Below are 21,763 nucleotides of genomic sequence, written 5' to 3' on the forward strand. Positions count from 1 at the left end.
ATCTTTCCACAATCCGCTCTGTCAGTCTCTGCTTTAAATTTTCTTTTGGCTCCTGGTCTCCATCCTTTGGCATTTAGTTATACTTAGTCTCTAGAGAGTCAGAGTCACCTTTATAAGAAGCCTGAGTTTCAGAGCCCCTTATTTGCATGAGCCCTTTCTCTGATCCTGAATGGGAACAAGTAATAGGCTTACACAGTTTTCCTCTTTATTGGTGTTGACAAAGTATGAATTTTCATTCCTTTTTTCTTTCTTTCTTTCAAAGAAGACTTCCCTACTCCTGTTTTGTATGCTTCCAGCTCTATAAAACCCAGAACCAACCCAAACTTCAGAACTAAATTGGGTTTTAGTTGAGGTTCTTCTTGTAAAACTCTCTTACCTCCATCTCCTCCAGCTGTGTACCTCTCTCTGAGGCCCACAGGCATGCTCTGGCTTGGACCAGACAATGCCCTGCCAAGTTCAGCTCTAGCTCCTACTTACCAGTGTAAGAGAGTCAGTATAGGAAAACTAAAATAAATACTATGAAACAAAAATTGCCCTGAAAGCGTATGTGTATAAAAACTGCAAAATTTAGACCTCCAACATAGCATAGAAACAGTTTATTTTCATCATCTGCTGCCAATTTCTTTCTGGGACATATCCTAGAATCAGATGGAAAATGAGAGAAGACTTACTTCTAATGCTAGACACATGTAAATACCTCTGAGTGACAAGGATTAACTACCAATCTATGGTCTTGAAAGTATGTTTGTTTCCACCTAAAAGCTTGGCACCTTTGGTGACTATAGACCAAATAATGAAGATGTATGTGTGTGTGTGTGTGTGTGTGTGTGTGTGTGTGTGTGTGACTGTCCACCTGCAAAATGACAGGTGGAAAATTATTCAGGGGAAGGAATTTAATTGGTGACCTTTAAAATAATGATTCATTGCCTTAAAACACTTTTATTATATCAGCATGAGTACTTCAGTTGAAATTAATATATTTAAATCAAAAACAGTAGGTCTTATTTAACCTATCTTTAACCAAAAATTACATCTTATAAGAATTTATTAGAATTTTTACCTTTCCTTTTTTTTCTTCCTTCCCTTTTTTTCCTTTTCCTTCCATCTTTTCTTTGCTTGTTCTCCCCTTCTTGTTTCCCTCCTTCCATTATAACCTTCTTATTTTTACTGGGCAGGAGACCAGCATTTAAGCTTTAACCTGCTTTATTAGCTGCTGTATGTAACTGCATGGACATTGGAATGAGATAATATATATAAGGCACTTTGTAAGGTTCTAGACCCTTTGTAAAGTTTAGTTCACTGCATTCAACTTCTCACTCTAATTCTGGGATCTCCATAATGGCCCAAGTAGAACAAAATATAGTATATAGAGAACATAGTGTATACCAGCACAATAGGTAACTAGTCTAGATTTTACATTTGGCTACTGATTTGCTCAGAAAGAAAGAATAATTGAGACTGTTGGCAGCCCTCTAGCCGACAGGCAAAATGTGCTGTATAGCCCCCCTCAAAATTGGATTCCCAAATCTCAGTATGTTTCTAAACCTAGAACAAATATGTACAGGCAGGCAGCTACAGTAGTATTAAAAAAATATATGGCTGGGCAGAGGCTATATTTACTAGGGCATGTTTGTGATTTTCAAAGCAAAATTTTGCGACCAGTTTTCATTATATTCTGGGCTATGTAACTTTTTATGGCATACACATTTATAAATAAAAGCATGAGAGCCTCTAAATCACTGACTTAGGCTGAAATGATGCCTCTAGGGTTTGGGATTATAAAAAAATAAAAGGAGACCGAGCAGGGATCATAAGGCAATATCCTACAGGAAGCAAATTGATACCTGGGATTACAGTAGCAATTCCTTTCTGGCATTCACGAAGAAACATATTTTAGATAAACAAATAGGCAGAACATTTTGGATCTCTGTAAATAGATCTGAAAAGTCAGGCAAAAGCCTTTCCCTATATGGTTGCAAATGACATCATTCATAACCTTTTGAGCAACTGGTGCATTTTGAAGAGCTGTAATTTGCAGATATGATACTAAAGTTGAACTATTCACTCTATTTCACATTATAGTTCTATTGGCAGAGCATGGGAAAGGCAATCTATGACTACATTTTCATGACTGTTTTTCTTTTAATAATAGAATTTCATCTGTAATACTCTCATATTAATATTGATATATATCTTTCTGGACCTGAAAACAATAATAAGTTCTGATTTATTTTTATATCAGTCTTTTATTATAAGTACCATGATCGCAATTTTTTCAAATGTATATACAGACATAGGAAGCCGTGCCACACAGAAGAGATAGCAAATCATAGTCATGTTCTATTTTTTTGTCATGTGTTCAACAAGTATCATTGTACCAAATACTGAGGGAGGAATTTGGGGGAGCTTGAAATGAAAGAGGATATATAATGTTAGTCCTTAAAGAATTTGGAAACAATAGGAGAGAAGGGATGCTACATAAATGCATATGATGCAAGAGGAAGTTTAATGAGCACTGTGAAAATTACACAAATTCAACAGCATTTCAACAGCAGGAAGAAATAAATAAAAGACAACACACACACACACTTCATGGAAAAATATTATCTAACAAATCTTGAATTATACACAGAATTTTGGTGACACATATTCTATGAACCTGGTTTTAGGTAAACTTACATTGTTCCTGTAAAATAAAAAATTAGAAGCAAAATTAAATTCCAATAAAGGAGTAAAATCATTTGACTTTAAAATGCATAAATTTACCAATTACTTCTAATCTGGTACAATGATTTAAGTATACTTGGGATAAAGAGCTGTATGAGCAAAACATTTTAAAAACCACTAACTTTCTACTGTTTACTCTATTTGAGTCCCAGTGCCTGGAGATAGAAAGATGGAATAGCTTTACTGACATCTTCTGGGAAAACTCTACGGCATGTCCAGGGAACACTGTAACTTCAAATAAGAACACATATATCCTATGCCATTTCTTTGAGTACTTATTTTAAAAGACATCAAAATAAGAAACATCAAAAACAAATTACTACATATTTGCTACATTTGCCTTTTTTAGTACATTTTTCCATTTACTTAACAATGAATAACATCATATTACTTTGATTTTATTTTAATATACATACATCTAGTTGGTATATAGGATATGAATTGACTGTACAGCTTTGATAAAGTGTGTAAATTACTCTCCCCTTTATTCATGCCATTTTTTTTCATTATTTATAGTTATGCTCACCGAAGAGAACAAATAAATCGAATGACGACACTATAAACCTCTGTTGAAAATATTATGTGTTCACGTACACTAATCCCTTTCACAGGGTGAAAGCACTGCAAACAGCTCTTATGCCCCAAGTTTCTACTGTGACACTTAGGGTCACTCATGGGCATGTGCATAAACAAAGGCTACTACTAATGAAAAGCAGGCACTTAGGAACCTGGAGAAAAACACAGGGTAGTGGTATTTGGTGTATGAATAACTATAAACAAGAAGTCTCATCTACTTAAAATTAATTGCAAGGTTTATTATTACTAAAACAACTTTTCCATCAAGTAAACACATACTAAGAATTCTTGGGTTTGAAAGCATTATCTTGGGTCATTGTTGATATATCTCACATTCTTAAAGATAGTAATTCAAATATCAATGAGTATAAGATACATCTGACTACAATCCTTTGCATAAGCAATGTAAAAATATTCAGAACCAACAGGAAAAAAAATGCATTTGTATACTCAGTTTGAATAGAATTAGTGAATCAGGACCATGCAAACTAAACTTAGGTGTGAAGGAAACATATCCAAAGAGAAAAGGAGCAAGATGAGCAGGGGTGACAGGAGGAGGGAGGAAACAGGGAATTGGGGAGAACCAAGCAAATAGCCTTCTTTTACATTGAAATGGTTTTGAGAATAATAATGTGCTAGTTTCTTTCTTTCCTTTTTTTTCTTTTTTTAATCCAAGTAGCTATTGAAGATTGTAATGATTTCAGTCTAAAAAGCAATGCTGGAAAGCCTCTTCGGAGATTGCCAACTCCCACTGTGCAGAAACACTGTGTCCCTGCGCGCTAGTGTAATGGAGACAAACAAAAGAAACACTTCAAGAAAAGGGAGGCAGAACAGGGAGGGTGAAAAAAACACAGAGGATGTGGTTCCCAGAGAAACAGTAAGAGTTTTAGCAATGACCAAAAGCAAGCCTAACTATCCCCAAGTTTGAAACTGATATAAGTTAAATGAAAGACTCAATGACTTAAGTAATATATTATACAATGTTATTCTCATTTGAAATAACAGTAATTTATCATCAATTATAATCTAATTCTACTTGTTAGTGAAACCCACTCCCTGCCTTAAACCAACTGAACTAATTTTATTTTTGCAGACATCTGTATTGACTCCTATCAAAAGCAAATATATCTATGAAAGATTATTAATTATAGAAACATATTATTCTATTGCTTCTGTTTGCTTGCACATATATCTTCCTTTCCTTTGGAAAAATAAATGCTTTAAAAATCAACATATGTAACTACACAATGAAAGCATCCTAATTAAAATGATACTACTTTTTACTTCAATTTTATAAAGATTTAAATATGGCTTATTATTTCCATATTGTGATTATTACATAAAGGTCAATAATTATAATTACTGCTTATTTGCTTTCAAATATTCTTAATGTAAAAGTTGTGTGACATGTTGAAAACTACAATTTCATGCACTTCTTAGAAAAACCCAGTATCAACATTTTAGGAAAGTGTATTTAGATTTAATTTTAATTCAAATTATTTTAATTGCATTGTGTCTATTTTTGATCCTATGAAAAAAGGACTAGGTCTGCTTAATGCCATTGTATCTAATCCAGAAACTGATGCTTCCGATATTCAGTATTATCTTTGCTTTCCAAACCAATTTTAACTGTATTATTCATCTTTGTGTAAGTTATAGCTGAAGGATTTTTTTGAGTATTTTGATATGACTACATTTCATAGCTGATACAGTGCAAAAGAGGCATCTGTTTCTTGTATCCAGCAACTCACACCCTGATAAAAGAATCACACTAGACCCTTCTGATGGAAGATCCTCACATCCTTATTTAGAAAGCAAATCATCATATCTAAAACTTTGAAGAAAAGCATTTCAGGCAATAAGATGGGGAAAACATGGTAGTCAAAACCACCATATTTAAGGTTCTTTGTTTTGTTTGTTTTTGAGATATAGTCTTGATTATGTCAGTGTGTTATCACTGTTACAAAGCCAAATTCTAAAATTTACCAAATGGATAGAACTTTCTTTGATTATAATATACAAATATTTTACTAATGAACACAAATCTGATTGACTTAACTTTTCATATAGTCCACCTTCATAATGGCTGTTTCAAGTACACTTCATATCTGAGTAGCTATAAATATACCTTGGCTATAGGCAAGGAAAATAACAAAGAACAGTATAGAAATTCAATTTGCATAGTTGAATAATTATTTATAATTCTTGGATAAAGAGAGCCTATTTCTTTTATTATAATTAAAGAACTTGAAAGATCTAGCTATGAACAAGGATCATATCTATTCTAAACCATAACATTCAAATATTTCATTTTGATATCTCTTGTCCACTTTGCTTTAATTATTTATTATTAGCACTAGCACATTATACATAATGCAATGAGTTATTATAACATAATGACTAACATTTATGGAACATTTGCTATGTTCCATACATTGTTACAAGAGCTTTGCATACACTAGAACATTTAAATTTCTCAGGCTAAGAAATGCATTTTATTACCCCAATTATATAAATGAAAGGTAAATAACTAACTCAAGAGCAAGTGCACTTTAAGTAGAAACAAGAATTAAACCTAGGCAGTCTGACTTGTGTTTTACACTTCTAATATTAATAATACTTTGGATGCCTCAATATATCTAAATTTATTTTGTGTATTCAACTAACCACTCAGTATCTCTGAACACTATGTGTCTAAAATTATTCTTCTACCAATAAAATTATAATGCACCTTTCAGAGGAAACACCACGATACTAGTATATATCTGTTTGTCTTCTGGAAAATAATTTTTAAAAGACAGAAATAGAAAAGGCAAAAGTACCTCTGATTGGCCTCAAGAAAAGTGTGGAAAAAGATGAAAGCCACCTCAGACTCCAAGGAAGAACAATGGGTGTCAGCCACTCCCATCCTTTTCCTTTTATGGGTAAGAAAAGGTTATGACACTTGTATTATCCCTCTTGCTTACCTCTTATTTTAAAAAGAAGTAAGACAAAAAGAAGTGATGTTCAATTAACCTTAACTACTTAAGTATGAGGCATAGGCTTTTTTTTTCGAAGAACCAATTATTTTTCTACAATACATGTTTTTAGAAGAAAGTTTAAATAGCCAATTATCTTTCATTATGATACATAACAAGACAGTCGTGGTTGCTCATTCCCCAGTTCAGCAGTGTGTTGCTGGTTAAACAATGTGTAGGTCAGTCTGAAGAAACAATTCTGCTAACAGTAGGGAACTCTAGATGATATTGGTCTATGGTGGTCTCACAGGTAAGTAATCTGCCCATGGTCCTTCACACATGGAACTGATTTTCTCCTTATGTTCAGGCTAGAGGTAGTGAAACTGTAAGTAAAGTGACCTGGGACAACAACATACAAAGTTGAATGTCTCAGTCTGTGCCCTCTAGAAGCTCACAACCTAGTTATGAGAGAGTGGCAAAAACTGAAGGAGTTTTTGAAAAGAATTTTTAAGGTACTGTACAAGTTATTAAGGAGGGCAATGCCACATAATCCAAGAAGGGGCAGGGGCCACGGCAGTGTACTCAGAAAGGCTTCACAGAAGAGATGACTCGTGTCTAGTTCTTGCAGAAGGTTTTGTCATCAAGCCAACCAGAGAGAACAGGGAGAAGGATATGCAGAGATGAAAAAATATTTCTTGCCAGAAGAAAAATAAAACAATCCAATCAATTTCACTTGTGCAGAAATCAGCTCTTAGAAACTACTTACAAACTCCAGCAGAGCAGAAGGTTTCTCATCCATTCCCAGCAAGTTTGCAATCCCACATGGGGCTCTCCTCATTCATTTACGGAGAGCATGAATATGGGGCAGCAGTGGTGAAATCATCCAGCAATGACTTTAACCCCCCAGCCTTCCTTCATTTAATCACAGCACCTTCCTCCCATTTTGCTGCTCCTCTCTTTGGAGTTCTGTTAAGCAGGGTGCTTGTGGCTTTAAAAATGCAAAATGGTTGCCAAAAGGAACAGTTTTGCCATGTAGCAAATGTTCATACTCTGCAATGCTAATTTATGTCCTTTCCTATAGTTATACAGGTTGCTATGTGCAATGAATTAAATATTAATGAAAATTATTTGATGATGCTATTAGGGAATATATTGAGGAAATAGATGTTTGAGTACAGGTGTTGCCACTCTGAGGTAACTTGTTTTCCTTCAAGATTTGAAAAGTGACTGAAATGAAAGCATTGGGAAATGCAACTCTTTAAAAATTTAGTGTAATTAATTTTCTATTTCTTAATCTGATACTGGAGATGTGGCTGTGTACTATTTGAAAAAAAAAATCACCAACTCTCAATTTCTGGAAGGTATGTTACTATTTAGGTATACTATATATTAATTAAACATTTAAGATATTTTAACATTAGCAAGGGAATATTTAATATACTCCCAGTGCAGAAAATAATCATACTCTTTAGTACTAAATCTTAAAACACCAGATGATTAGGTGAAAATCCTTCTTCATAGAGAAATAGATTGCTTCAACTCTTGCAGAAATTAAAATATAGCAGGTATTCTGGTTTTATGATGTTCAGGGGGAAATCCCTATCCCAAATATATTATTTTGTTTGCAAATTTTCCTTTATCTCAATACATGGCTGCTTTTGTTTCTACCTGAGTTTCTTTCTGTGTACAAGAACTGAGCAGGCCTAGAGGCTGACAGATAGTTTATGTGGCATTTAACAATAGAGAAGGGGGCTCCATCAGCCAAGAGTGGCAAGGAGCTGACTGACTTCCTGGAATACTATAGGTAGGAAAATTACCTTGATGCTTCCTGTTTGGGCTGATTTTTCCTTCTGCTGACACTTTTGATGCTCTGAAAGTTGCTTTGCTCACATCCTGTGCTACTGGTGTCAAAGCACACTCTCAATCTTCACATGCCAAGAGTGGAGGAAAACCTTATTTCAATGCCCAAAAGACTTAGCTCCTGTCAAAGATATTCATTTAACACTCGCAGTTGGTCTATGGCAACTTGAAGATGTTGTCTTAAAGGGTAAGATGGTAGGGTGTTCGGTGGGGAGGAAAAGGCCTGGTTTTCTAAGGAAGCCTTGTGCTTTCAATAGCCCAAAGGCAAGTAATAAATGAAGGCTGCACTTTCAACCATTATTTACAAAATCTACCTATGCTGCTTCTGGATAAGGATATGAGGTGATATGAATAAAGAAAAAAAAAGGATCATTGCAATTTTTTAAACAAGGGGATATTTTCAAAACAATAAAAAGTTTATTACTTCCAAAGCTTTCTTCTATGAAAATAACTCCCACACAATCTTATTTATTATTTAGTCTTGGCCAGTTGTAGATACTAAATTTCCTGTTAAGAAAAATGATTGATTGCCAGCACTAATTTTAAGCTGTGAATTTTCTTAATGTGTTAAGCACTCTAAACAGCACATCCAAAACATGGTCATTCCTAAATATGTGTGACACTAAATTCTATTCTGTATAAAATTAGGCATATAAAACTCCAAGTCATTTACAAAAAGGTAACCAAATATGTTAGTAAAAAGTTGCTATGTGACTATATTATGGACAGCTGACAAACCATCCTCCTATCTGCAGACCACAGAAACACTCTTCTTTCACATTTATATAAGGTCACTTATTAATCTTCCACCACTACCTCACTCCAGAATTCTTCATGATAGTTTGTACTCTCCTGAAACCCATCCCAGAACACAGAGAAATACACAAACTTGTTTCATTGAGTCCTTTTTTCTTTCCTTAGGCTACTTTTAAAAGCTGCATATTTTACACAATAAATCCTAATTCAGCCAATACCAGTTCATTCAAATAGCATCTGAATTTTAAAATTGGCTCCTTTTCAGACAATTAGTTGGGGTGCCAATTTCCCAGTCAAATAAAATCATTTTCCCATTAACATTTTTGGTTATATAATCTGCTATACACATATAATACTATTAAAACTCAATGTGCAAATTAAGTCCCTAGAATATCTCAGTTGCTAATTTGGTCAGATAACTCCAAGCATACATTTTGCTGTCATTTAAATTGGAGATTTTTCTGCTGGCTGATTGCTTTCCAAGGGTGAGAATGTGGCTGAAGAGCCCAGTGCATGTCTCAGATTTTCCACACTTCGTACACATGGAAGCTGTCTTTGGGCTGGGACTCTCTCCTCTGTCTGTAGAGCATATTGTACTTGCAGCCCTGCCTTTCCTCCTTGTAGGCTGCCAGACACATTTGCCCAAAAAGAGTCACTCAGTCTTTGATTTTTTGCATGTAAGTTTGGCCTGTCTGATGTTGTTTGCACAGCCATGCCACATTGTTAGAAGTTGTGATTCAATGTGTCCTTGGAGCTTTTCTTTTGCCAGCCCTGCCTACTCCAACTCACAATGCCCCCATTTCAGCTCCCTGTGGAGCAGCTGAGTCAGGGCCTTAAAGTGAACCATCCCCCAAATTTGCCCAGTTTTCATGTTTGCTGCTAGGCTGATCTTTGCTTCACAGTCACAGGCCCAGCTGGGGGCACACTTTTAGTAATCCTGCTTTCCCATTTATGTCACATATGTCTTGCAGGTGATGTGGGAAGCTGCCTGCGACATCTGTGACAGATCCAGACCTCCCAACCATATGGAAGGTTGGACAGTACCAAGCATTTGATTGGATCCAGAGTTTGGTGCCACATTTGACTGCCAACCTCCCAAAAGGCACATGGGCCGCCTTGAGTAGGTTTCCATTTCTTTGTTTCCCTGAGCTACAATTCAGAGTGGTTTGATTTCCAACAACATCAGTAATACCACTATCACCTACAGGTTGAAGATGAAGGTTCTGGTTTCAGACAACTGGGGTATAAATCCTGCTTATACCACTTTGGGCCTCTGCTTTTGGACAGATTATTTAACTTCTTTATATCTTAATTTTCTTATTTATACAATTATAATACTTATGTCTACTTCATTGAGTTAATATTAAATGACAAGAGGTGATAGATGAAAACACTTAATATACATAAAATATACACAAGTGTTAACTAAATATTAGCTATTTGAGTACATATGATAAAACTGGGTTCCTTGGGAATAACTGTAGCATATATGGCTTACAAAATGTGTATGTTATATATACTTGATCAGTTACTAATGTATTTCTCAATTTATTATAATTTTCATTAAATTTGTCTTGTAGAATGTAAGAATGCAAGTCTCTAAAACTTGTGTTAGTCCCTGAACCAAGTGAAATATTTCAGTTCATTCTATACTTTCTTCCCAAATAGCATTAATTATAATGTTCCTGGTACCCTATAAAGAAAGGCAGGAATCCCCTCCTTAATGTAATAGTTGGGTAAGAGTTATTGAAGCCATTCAGATTTCTGCCCACAGCTGGTCTTTCCCATGTGTGTCCATGCTTCTGCTACTTAGTTCTGAAAACTGGAATCTAGGATAGTTTATCTAGACCTTCATTCCATTTTCACATGTTTGATTTCTGAGTCCAGTTAATTAAACCAATATCTTTAGTTCTATTTTCAAGACTGACTTGCCTACTACACTGACTTGTCACAATATCTTCAAATAGGAGAGATTAAAGGGATCTTAACAGGCAAGTTGTCTTCCAGGGAGGAATCCTCTTCTGTCTGTTGAGTCATCTGGTGACAGACCTGAGCTGAAAGAGATCTTACTGATTTTGTTAAAATCCTTTCCAAAATTAATAAATCACTGAGTTTTTATAATTGGTATCTGCCTACTTGGCAATGTATTATGTTATTTTTCTTATTTGAATAGACTGACTGATCTTCAAAATGTTGATGATGTTATCCTTAAATTCTACATCTTCCAACTTAATCATCCTCAATTCTACCATCCTTCATGATTTCTGGTCCTAGCTCTTTAGGAATAACCCTCCTTAGTTCTTCATAAATTATAGTTCACATATGAATTATACTTTCTTTTGTAGAAAGAAATTTTTTCTTTGAGAAAATTTAGCAACAAAATATTTTTTCATCATAATACATTTTACCAAAGGCAATGGTCCTATTCCTCTTTTGCCCTGAATTTTACTCCCTAAGCCCCTTTCTTCTTTATCAGTTTTTTAAAGAGGGCACTATTTTGGGGGGGGAATGGAGATAGATTAGACACTAGTTTTAGTATTGCTGTCATAAATGTGTTATTCATTTGAACTCAACTTTGGTTACAAACAACATATTCTAATGTGTATGATTCTTGGCTATGGATAACACATGGGGTTGCTACACTGGTAGATTTCCATATCTCTTGCCTTTATCATTATAGTTTTTAAAATTTATAAATCAAAATTTATTTTCTTTCTAATTCTCCATTATTTATAACTGTACTAACCTTTAGAGCCCCTGGATGTGGAATTATACCTATATTTTTTTATCTCTTTGTAATGTACTGACTAAAATTGTAATCATATATGGCCATACATTCATGTCACTATTTAAAACTCTAACATAAAATTTTCATGTTCTCTCAAGGTTGACATCACTTATACTTTAAAGATGAGATCATGTACAAAACAGTAGAATTTATCACATTGCATCCTGTTTTTATGAGAGTGAAAACATATCAAATGTATTTTAGATTACTGTAATATAAAATAGTGCTGCATTCATCACTGACTCTGCTGTTAGATCAATTTTATTACTGATAATAGGAAAGTTTAAGGCACACCCTCCTTTTGACCAAGCTGTCCTGTCAAATACCTATGATTGCTTCATTTCCATTTAATCATGAATCTAATCTAACCAATTTGAATGATACCAAAAGTTTTATTACTTTCTCTTTAGGAATGTATATTAATTCATAAAAATATGGTTGATTGTAATATATATATATATATGCACATACACATGCATTCTTTGTGTGTACAAATGTGAGGTTGTATGTTTGTATGTGTAAAAACTATTGTGAAAGTATTTGTGAAAACATTGATAACTCTGCTTTGTGACCATTTCCTCTGTTTCTTCCTTAGAGTTTCTGGGTTCCTTGCTGACATAAGTTCTTGTTTTACAAGTTTATCATATTACTAGTTCATGATCACTTACACAATTCCATTGTACAGTTGGTGGTATATTTATTAAACTGAAAAGCATCCGGTTTCTAAAATTTTGATTCAAATTATTTATCTTCCTCAAATGTTATTTTAACTTCTTAAATTGTTGAATTTACTACAAAACATACCCTTCTTGATGTCCTAAGAACTCTGTCACTGATCAGGTAACATACCCTCTGGAATTGCCAGCCAAAAATAATAATTATAGGTTTTTATTTCTTGATAGTATACTATCCTTACCAATGTAAAATTAATAGCCTTAAACTGAACAAAAGAGATAAAGTCACTGCCTGTGTCCTCAAAGCTGTCAGTTTCCTTCTCAAAGACAGGTTTCATAATCTTTCTACCAGATTTGTTCAATTCTTTAACAAATCCTTATTGAATGTGCACTCTGTGACAGCCATTTTCCTACCAAATGGGCAGGTAAATCTGCCTATGGGAAGGAGTTAGACACCTGGTCAACTGGCTACTTTGACATGTTATGCATAAATTCATGGTCACATATGGGAAGAGGACTTCAGACAAATCTTGTTTAGGATAGTTAGATCACTTCAATTCCTATAACTAACCTCAATTCGAATTCTTCAAGAATATGTTTGCCTACTATTAATCATGATTAGACAGATTTATTAAACTCTCCACCCATGTTTAGAAAAACTGAATTGTTTTCTTAAGGGACATGATGAGTCCTCATCTTGATAATGTAGGTGTCGATTATTGTGCCCATTGAAATAGAAAACTTGAGATTTAGGAAAGCTGTGCCTGACATCTTTCTCCTGCTTCCTGGGCACTCTTCAATTTTTAAATTTTCATAGTCTTATCATTAAAGAAATAATAATGTCCCTAACTGTGTATATTGGCATCTTGTCATCAATGCCCATCACCACTATTACAACAACATAAACATTTTCAGAAAGCACCATATTTCCAACAGCTACATTAATCAACATTTCACCAACATGGCTCCACCTCCAGGCAGCTTTGATAGAGATTGAGTGTAACACCTAGGTGCCCCTAAATTTGTCTGCTTCAGGACAAATATATTATTTTGAAGCTCCTAGTTCCTTTTTTCCTCTATCTGCTTCTACATACCTGAGGACCAATGAAAATAGTAATAGTGATTAAATTTGCACAATAGATAGCTACTTGGAGAATGACCTAGTTGCTATTTGCAATGATATTCACAGCTAGGGTGCCAAAGTCCTAACCATCAGCCATATCCCTGTGGATATTTTTTAAATTTCTTAACTATCAAAGATATTCAGTGTATCAAGGAGAAGATTAGATATTATATATTAGAAGATTAAATAAGTACTTTATAAGTACTTATTTAATCATTAAAAAGAATAGAGAGCTAGGTGAAAAGTGTTTACTAAGAACAAAAACCAATGACCAGCACAAACTATAATTCAATGATCATTTCCACATATTAACTCAGAATAACCAACTTTCCAAAGGTAATATGTTGAAGTGTTATATCATGGTCCTGTTAGGTTTCCTTATCTCCAGTTGCATGTAATTCTTCTTCATGTACTACTCCTGCTCAGACATAGCAAGCTATGATTTGTGTTCTCAAGTATATAAAAATCCAAATTTTCAAGCTGGCATTCCTGGCTCTGTACCATCACTGTTTTCTAATATGCCTCAAGTCTACTTACTCTCCACTGCTGTCCTCTTCTCATACTATTTCTTCAAAACTAGCCAAAGCATCACTTCTTCTACAATAATATTTTTGTTTCCTGCTAATATCTGTACGTATTTAATGCATCTGAAATATGTCAGTGTGTATTTTCAACAATGTACACTTTTGATAGAAATAAAATACACATTTTATTTTGTGCATCAATTTTAATATGCCTTGATTAGCTGTTTTCAAAATGAATATACCCTTATGTCTACTACAGAGATCAAAAAATAAAAACTGCCAGGAATCCTGATATTGCTATGTGCCAATTCTTTACCATGAATCTGCAAAGGATTTTTATTATTCTTACTCCCATTACCATGGATAATTTTCATACTTTTGAACTTTTACAAATATAATTATTTGGACTTTTTGTTCTTGGTATCTTTTATTCAATATTTTTTTGTGAGGTTCATTTATACTTTCACATGGAGCAGTATTTTGTTGTACAGTATTTTATTGTTTGAATATTTAACAATGTACTTAACCTGTTTTACTACAGGTAGACATTGACTTGTTTTCAGTTGGAAGCTATTACAAATAATGTCTTTTACAAATGTTCTATAACATGTCTTTGATATACATATGTGTGCCTCATGGAAGTATGTGCATTTGGGAGTAGAATTGCTAGATCTAGCCCTTGGTCAATATACAATACAATTTTATAAATACTACAAATTTTATAGATGCAAATGTTCAATTAAGTAATTGCTTTACATGGGCTGGGCATGATGGTGCATGCCTGTAATCCCAGCAGCTTGGGAGGCTGAGGCAGGAGGATCATGAGTTCAAAGCCAGCCTCAGCAAAAATGAGGCACTAAACACTCAGTGAGAACCTGTCTTTAAATAAAATACAAAATAGGGCTGGGGATGTGGCTCAGTGGTCAAGTGCCCCTGAGTTCAATCCAGGTACCAAAAGGGGGGGGGTCTTTACTATTTATTCCTACATTTCTAAGAATTTTTACATTGAATCAGTGTGATTTTATCAAATACATTTTTCTATATTTTTAGAATGATCATATTATTTTTATCCTCCATTTGGCTAATTGGAATAAAATATACTAACTAATTTGAAATATTGAACAAACTTACATTCTTAAAATAAATATAAATTTGTCATCATTTATTCTCTTTTATGTGCTATTAGATTTTATATGTTGACCTTATGTTTAAGAATTTGTTTTTCTCTATATTCATGGAAGATTGGTTTGTAATTTTCCATTCTTGTAAAGTCTTTGTCAGGTTTGGGTATAAAGTATGTGTAAGTCTTGTAAGTACATATTCATGCAATGGAAACTATTTCACCTTTTTTAATCCCTAGAAAAGTATGTGTAAGATCAATACACTCTTCCTGTGAAGGTTATTTAGACCAGGAATGTTCTTTGTAAAAAAAGTTTTAGATTAAAGATTCAATTACTTTAATAGATATAATATCATCATATTTGTTATGTCTTGTATCCAGTTTGATAAATTATAGTCTTCAAGGAATTTTAATTGCATAAACAAATATATTTACAAATACATTGGCATACAATTGTTGATCGTTTCAGGATCTCTGATGATGTACCCATTTTCCATTCCAGGTATTCTACACTTCTTCCCTCCTTCTCTACTTCCTACTCTTTTACCTTCAGCAATATTAGGAGATTATTAATTGTATTATTTTCTCCATAAGACCAACTCCTGGCTATGGTGATTTTCTCAATCGTGCATTTGTTCTTTACATCATTAATTCTTATCCATCTTGTCATTGTTTCTTTCTTGATACTTTCTTTGAGTTTAATTCTTGCTATTTTCTAGCCACATGAGATTGATACTAAGATCATTGTTTTCAGACTTTTTTTCCTAATGTATTTCATGGGATACATCCCTGTAAGCAAGGCTTTATTTGGATCACATGGGTTTCAGAATAAATTTTCATTATTCATTTCACAATATTTCCTTAATATTATCTCTGATTATTATCTGCTAATTTAGATGTATAATGCTTAATTTTCAAACATTTGGGTATTTTCAAGTAGCACTTGTTCTTGGGCGATACATACATATTTTTCTGTTTGAGGTTCAGAATTCTAAAGAGATCAAACTAGATTAACTCATTAGAGTTTTCATATATTCCATTGTTATATTAGATTCTTGTATAATTATTTTTCCAGAGAAGCGAATTTAATCATCAAATATAATTCAGCACTTATCTATGTTGTCGTATAGTCCTTTTATGTTTTGCTTTTTTATTCTTGATGTTGTATTATTGTATACATAAACTTAAAACTGTTTTTATTTTCCAAATAGGTCCTTAATAACTATGGAATCTTTCTGTTTAGTAAAATTTTCTTGTCTCAAATTTCATTTTATTCTTTTGAAGTCATTATAGGTTTTTAATGCATGCCTTTGCATTGTGTTATCTATGGTGGGTCTCTTAAAAACTGCAATTATAGCATTTTAATTTTTCTCTCACTTTATTTCTGTTTTTTATATTTAATGAAACTACTTTTATATTTGACTATTGATTTATGATGTTAACAATTGCTTTGTATTTATTGTATTTGTTTTATATTTCTTTTTTCTTGTCTTAGTTTGGACCCATTAAAAATTGTATTGGGCTGAGGCTGTAGCTCAGTTGCCGAGCACTTGTCTTGCCTGTGTGAGGCACTGGGCTTGATTCTCAGCACCACGTAAAAATGAACAAATAAAATAAAGGCATGCTGTCCATCTACAATTACAAAAATATTTTTTTTATTTTGTTATTTTTCCCCCTGTTGTAGCCAGTTAGTTGTACATTTTAAGCTATTCTTTAAGAAGTTGTAGGGTACCCTTCACAAAATTGTCAACCAGAAGCACCAAGAACTCTCATGCAAATCCATAAGATAGAATTAAAACAATTGGAATATGACTACTCACTGAGGTAGGTGAACATGGGAGAATGCTGGAATTCAATAGTGGACAATGACTTGGAGAAAGCCAGAGATGATAGACAGTGGAATAAGTAAAACAGAATGCCCCAACTCCCATCTCCTAGATTGTGACAGAGGAAGGGTGAGCACCTGTTTGGTAGAAATAGAGGAGAAAAAAGGGATTGTCACAGTGAAGACCATTAGCACATGATTAAGCATTCTGCAGAAATAAAAGCTAAAAAACAAAAACAAAACAAACAAACAAAAAATCCCTGTAATCCTAATATTCACATAATGATCTGGCTTTAAAGTAGTTCTTTGCACTTCCCAGCATATTTTCATGGTATTCCAACTGGGATCCATCCTGAAAAGGGACCTATTTATGAGCTTACTGCCTCAGAAATAAGTTCATTGGGGGTAGAAGGTGGGCAGTAGACAAAAGTTTCTACCCTTTGGAACCTGTGATTTGCCAAGCCAGCTCTTATAGTGAGAAGTCACATGTGATAGCATGGGAAATAGGACTGGGAAAACCAGACCACTGGCAGTGAAGCATGTGAAACCTGCCATCATCCCCCTAGCACAAATTTTTGAGACTTCACAACCTCTCTCTGTCCTTGGCAGCTTTTGAGGCCTCACGTAGAACTGGTGTTATCCTGAACTCAGAGTATATAGCTCCAGAGAGAATCTTTGAGGAGTTTTACATTGTGCATGAGCTTCCTGTAGTGTCAGCATCTACCTTGCTCTCAGAGTTCATAAGCAAAAGTGTCTGGAGACAGTTTTGTTTCTAGGGAGCTTTGTATTCTACCCTAACTCACTCCAGAATGAAAAGCAACTGAGAATTGTATTTCAACTGACTCTGGCCACAAATTCCTCTTGCTAGTCAACTGATAAGCAAGACCAAGGAGAGAAGTGGGAAGAGGTAAATAACCCCCAGACTTTGTTCTTTCCAAGGAGTCACAACCTAAGAAGACATGGAGAGAAGCTCTGATTACCATAGGCTACAACTCTGCACTCTTGCCTGCTCATTCAAGTACCTTGACAGAGAGGAAATTTTTATTAATACATGTTTTGTTGTTGCTGTTTCATGTTTGCTTCTTTTCTCTCACTTTTATTATCTTTTTATCATTTTTTCTTTCTTTCATTTTTCTTATTTTTATCTCTTTCTCCTTTTTTCTTACTTTTGAACTTGTTTTCTGCTATCTCTTCCTTTTTGGTTAACTTCCATAATTTTTAGTTCTATATTAATTTTTTATTCTATATTATTTTTCCACTTTTTATTAATTTAATAATGTTTTTGGTGCTTTGATTACTGCTTTGTTTGGTTTTTAAGGTAGTTCTTGATGTCATTTCCTTTTCCCATTCTTTCCTGTTTTGTTCTCTTCTTTTTTGATGGGGACGGGGAATGAGCCTAACACATGAAGCATATTAAATGGGTGCTCTACTACTGAGCAACACTTCCAGCCCAACCAAGGAAAACTGGATCTGGCTTCAACCATAACCTAATCCCAGCAGATATTTTAACTTTAAAAAAGGACAGATAGAAGCCCCCAGATTGTGAGCCATGTCCCAGGAGGCATGGCTAGAGTAGATATGAAGTTCCACTCCTAATCACTCAGAGCAATAACAGAAATAACACAATTGTTGTAGGTACCTCATCTATGAGGGACATTAACATAGTTCACTCCTATACCCAATTAGATAGCACAAAACTGGGAAGACTGTAGTTGAATTCTACAGAGGAGTAACTATGACTCAAGTCCCTGCCCATCTTTGTGAAACAGCTGGAGCTTCACCAGTGTCTAAACAATGTATAAAAGCTCCAGAACCATCACCAAAATTTGAAGAATCAGTAGCAGAACTATTTTCAAGTAACAGAGCCAATATTTATAGAGTCCATGGAAGCCCCCAACATCTGATAGTAGCTTCCATTCCCACTATAGAAGTAACCTCAGAGGGTGCTGTCTACACCATATCTATCTAAACTCTCAGGAGAACCACATTGTGGCAAAAGCTACAGAGAAATCAGGTCCCTCAAGCTCTGACAAGGTACTTGTTATGTCAAAACCCACTAATCACAGCCAACAAAGCCACAGGGAAACTAACTTATGAAATTCAATTGAAACTCAACACTACAGAACAAACTGATATCCCAGGACACATCATTATGAGAAGGCTGTTTACTAAGAAAGCTCTCAAGTAAAAGTGGAGGGGATACCCATCCAAACATATTTACAGATCTCAACATAGAAACACTAGAAAAATGGAATAACAAGGTAAAATGACACTTCTCAAAGTTTGTGACTCTCTCTTTGTGACATCAAAGAGACTGATATGCTGGAAAAGAATTGAAAAGAATGATTTTGAAAAAGCTTAATGAAATCCAAGAAGATACAAATCAGTAGCTGAATGAAATAGAAAGATAATAGGATACAAATGATCATTTTAATAAATATATAGAGACTTTGTAAAAGAACCAAATAGAAAACTTGGAAATAAAAATTTCATTAAGTCAGATAAGAACTCAGGTAAAAGCCTCAACAACAGACCAGAATAAGTAAAAAGAACATCAGAGATTTTTAAGGAAAAATGACATATTCAGACAACACCAAGTTAAAAAATAAAGATTTAACACCATTTAAAGAACAAACATCTGAATAACTGACATACCAGAATGAGAAGAGCTATATCCTTAAGGAATAGAAAAACTATTTGGTAAAATAATAGCATTGTATTTCTCATACCTTGGGAAAGACATTGATATCTAGGTACAGGAGGCATTTAGAACATTGAATAGTACAACTAGAAAAGAACATATCTATGATGTATTGTAGTTCAATTGCCAAAAGTACAAAACAAAGAAAAAACACTAAAATCTATGTTCTGGATTAGATAATGTAGGTGTACCTTTTGAAGAGTCCCACCAAAGCTCCTGTGTTACTATAGAAATGTTCAGAGAAAGAAATGATTGGACTGAAGTAGTGCTGGCGTTGACAGAGGCGGTAGCCACAGCCGTTAAGGAGTGAGGGTTCCAAGTTTTATACCGCTTTGGGCAGTATTGGGCTTGGAGGGTCGCGATGTCAGAGAAAAAGCAGCAGGTAAACTTGGGTCTCCTAGAGGAGGACGATGAGTTCGAAGAGTTTCCTGCTGAAGACTAGGCTGGTTTAGAGAAGACGAGGACGCATATGTCTGGGAGGATATTGGGATGATGACAACGTAGAGGATGAATTCTCCAGTTACGAGCTGAACTAGAAAAACATGGTTATAAGATGGAGACTTCATAGCATCCAAAAGAAGTACTGAAGTACCCTACACTTGAACTGTATACTGAATTCTAGAACAGAGAACCGAGAATGAAATACTTTAAGAAAACGTTTATTTCATTATCTGCTTGAATTCATTTTTGTTCTTGTAACACAAAATAAATGTTTTGATCTAAATAAAAAGTGATTGGACTGTAAGAGCTATAATCTAATCACTTCTTCCTAGTTTAAATGGACAAACTGGATTAAAATTATGTGCAGGTGGAACATGGCTAGAGTAGGTAGGTCACTAAAGGCATGCCTTGGAGGGTTCATACTTCTTCTGGCCCCTCTAATCCTGCTTTTTCTTCTCCCTGAGTCTACAATGAGATCAGCAGCACTCTTCTGCCATGCCCTTTTGCTCTTCTGGCTATCTTGGGCCAGGTTTACTACAATAATTAGTTCATAAAGCAGAGCTGGAAGATTTTAAAAACTTCCAGTTTGACCAAAAAAAGTGTGAAAGTATGTGTAAAACTAGAGCCAAAGAAGGTGTGATGTTTAAAGAGATTACAATGACTAAAATAACGTAAAGAACTTTGCACAGAGATAATAGGAATGATACCTTGATGACATCATAGGAATTTGCAAGACAACACCTATGTAATCTAAAGGGTTCAGAAGGGAAATTACATTTAAGAAGAGATCACTGGGACACCCTGATTGCAGAGAGGGACATAGGAAGTTGTTTCTCCCAGGCACTCAGAGACCACTGCAGCCATAATATTAGGGGGTTCAGCCACTCTGCTAGCTGGGAGCAGATCTTGTCTTCATGTCATGCTGCTGCTAAAGTTACTGATCATGGAGTCTTCCACCAATATTTCAAAGGAAGTCTTATGAGGCAATACATAGTGTCATAGGGTCAGAATTCCTTCGTGTTGTATACATCTGTGAAGGTAAAGCTAAAGCTGGAATAGAGACTCCAGGAATTCAGAGATTCCAGTAACATGAACTGTCTGCCAAAAAAGCTACTGGCTGAGGGAGCCGGGCTAAAAGAGAATCACTATATGCTGTAAACAACAAAGTTCAAGCAAGGGGTAGGACCACTCAAGACCTTTGGAGAGCACATTTCACCATTGAGTTTCCTAGATGCTATATATAGAGTTACAGGACCTGTTTACCCAGGTGGGTTTTAGTCTGATTTTGTTCCATCCTTCATTCTATGCCCCTAATCCTCCATTTTGGAATGAAAATATTTATTTTGTGACATTGTATATGGATATATGTTACTTGCTTTTCATTTTTACAGGAGCTCACAGTGAAGAGTTTGTCTTAAGTATCAGATGAGACTGTATTTAGATTTTTGGGTAATGTTGGAACTGTTAAGACTATAGGACTCTTAAACTAAACACATTTTGCTTTGTGAAATGTACATGAGCTTTTGGGGCCACGTGTATTGTGTTATGGTTTGGATATAAAGTGTTCCCTCAAATCTCTTGTACTAATACTGGAATGTTTGGCAGTGAAATGATTGGATTGTGAGAGATGTAACATAATCAGCTCATTCTAGTTTGAATGGACTAATTGGATGTTATATGTAGGCAGGTAG

At 34.6% G+C, this 21,763-nt stretch overlaps 1 pseudogene; it reads left to right on the top strand.

Annotated features, from left to right (window-relative positions):
* Positions 1 to 19,992: 19,992 nt before the first annotated feature.
* Positions 19,993 to 20,199, top strand: LOC144256412 (26S proteasome complex subunit SEM1 pseudogene; annotated as a pseudogene).
* The last annotated feature ends 1,564 nt before the right edge of the window (positions 20,200 to 21,763 follow it).

The sequence above is a fragment of the Urocitellus parryii genome, chromosome 8 (assembly GCF_045843805.1).
Source record: "Urocitellus parryii isolate mUroPar1 chromosome 8, mUroPar1.hap1, whole genome shotgun sequence".
NCBI classification, from domain to species: domain Eukaryota; kingdom Metazoa; phylum Chordata; class Mammalia; order Rodentia; family Sciuridae; genus Urocitellus; species Urocitellus parryii.